Source organism: Protomyctophum parallelum (assembly GCF_964188405.1).
Source record: "Protomyctophum parallelum genome assembly, chromosome: 12".
Classification (NCBI taxonomy): Eukaryota; Metazoa; Chordata; class Actinopteri; order Myctophiformes; family Myctophidae; genus Protomyctophum; species Protomyctophum parallelum.
The window spans coordinates 5027834-5030324 of NC_139712.1; positions in this window are offsets into that span (position 1 = coordinate 5027834).

The window sequence follows — 2491 nt, forward strand, 5'->3', positions numbered from 1 at the left end:
ACGAAAAAGACAGCCGAGTGCAAAAAAATAAAGGGATGGATTTGCCACCGTGGCAACTACAGCAGCAAAGTTTCAGCCTTAGCTCCATGCAAGCTAATCTTTAGCATTGATTAGCATCAACATCTTAGTAGACGAGAGAGACGGAACAGCGCAACAAGCTGACAGCTGAGCATGACGACATGCTCATGTTCTTAAAATTATATCTCCCCACAGTCCCCAACAGTTTTGTTTGACAAATATGACCGCTGTTTGTCAATACTTATGTGACAGACCATGCTATGATGCTAATAACTGCTTAAGTGCTAACTGCCAACCAATGCTTAAATAGAACGGACATCACTATAGTTACATTGTCACGGACAGACACAGTGCTGTGTAGGACAGTAGGCTATGGTTTTTAAAGTGGGATCAGGGGTCCCCACTCCCAGCCAAATGATAGGTTCCATTTGTACACTAAGAGTTAAATTGACATTGATTTTACAATATGAACAAATAGAAAATAATAATTTGGGGTCCCAGAGATACAAATGGCTGGGTCCTTAATATTAAAATGATGTGAATTGATAGATCCATAAAAACACACAGCTGCTGTATTGGGGCAAATGAGTTTCAAAACCTGTATTCAGAATTAATGTGTATAGCCTACCTATGCTATTGATTCATGTATTAACTCAAAAAACCTGGGGATGCCTGTATGGCTCCTCATTGTAAAGTAGTTAAAGTGCCTGTTTTGTACAGCATGATTTTGGCTGACGTCTGTGAAAAATAAATAAATATTCTTAATTTCTTATTAGGAATATTTTTTTCTCCTGTGTGAACTGTGCATATATGTATATATTTTCACATAAGTTATAATGGTGGTCATATTGTCATTATCATTTTGATAACAGTAGGTAGGTACCCGAAATCCATCATAAACCAGCCAAAAAAGCATCAATAACCACTAATAGCACGCGCGTGCACGTTTGGCGGTGGTGGTACTTGGAGTGATAGAAAAAATCTGAGGTGGTACTTGGTGTAAAAAGGTTGAGAACCACTGGACTAGACCCAGACAAATTGACAATTGTCAATTTGTTTAAGATACGTTGAGCAGCTTGAAATGTTTTCTGTGTTTTATTGATTGCTCAGCATCTCGTGGTGCAGCTGCTATAGTGGACGCTATAAACACAGGACTGGAGGTTTAAAAAACATCCCAATTGTTGCTCAGAGTTATGACGGTGCCTCCGTAATATCGGGTCACATTTCAGGCGTGCAGCAAAAAAAATGAAACCCCGTGCTGTGTGTGTGTGTGTGTGTGTGTGTGTGTGTGTGTGTGTGCACACACACAGCACTACGGGGTTTCATTAGTACAGCAGGTAGTAGTGTGCTGCTGTACTACCTAAATAACTATTTTTGTAAGGGGTTAGGGCATTGTAAAAACGCTAAAATATTAAAATAAAGGTTTAAAAAATCGCTGGTCGCTCGCCAAGCTGTCGCACCCCCTGGCGTCTAGTTCAAGCTCCGCCTATGGTTTTAAACAGCCCACAGCTGAACTTCAAAAAGACTTTTATCGTACAATGTTTGTTGGTTCTTCTGATTAATTCCCTTTTATGGTTTAAACGAAATTGCAACCAGATGTTGTTGTGTTAACACACATTATTTCTTATTCCATTCAGTTCCCAATATACTTATCTAGTTATCAGATAAGTTCATACAAAAAAAACCAAGAATTCACTGTAAGGAAAGTTAGACACAGAGAGGCTTTGGTCCTTGCAGAGAGCCTCAAATTAAATCAGTATGCAGCAATGAGCATGGCCTGAGTACTCTCCTTTTAGAACTTATCCTAATGTTATCACTGAAATGAACAACACGTTGAAGGAGGATTTTTTCCCACTAGCCCCGTGTTTAGCCTTAAATAAATAACGACGTTATCACCTATATTTGGACACACACACACACACACACACACACACACACACACACACACACGTTAAAGGTATATTCAGTGATTTCACTTAATTCAAATATCACTTATTTTTTTGTTTTGTTGTGATAATCCTCTCTACTATAGAGTGTGCTGACCATATAAGGAGTTCCTCCCTGTCCCCAGTTAACCCCTGGGGGTCAAAAAACCTTAGGTTTCGTTTTTGACTCTCTATCCTGATTGGACGAAAGGCTGGGTCCCACAGCCAAAAACGAAACCTAAGGTTTTTTGAGTGAAATCACTGAATATACCTTTAAATATAGGCCTATGTTGTTCTGTGTTTAGTCTAGGGGAAGAATACAATGTGATTCATTTACATGTGTCAAAGTCAAGAAGATAGACTCCCATGCATGAATGAGCTCCTCAAAGTCCAATCCTTATCTCCTCTCCTCGTCTTCCATTCACTGGAAGAAATCAGCACGGCATCAGAGGAATTCCTCTTGACAATAGTCCCTTCTCTCTCCCTGTCTCTCTGCCCTCCCCCCCCCCCCCCGTTCACCCTAACCCAGGAGGAGAATAAATGCTTCA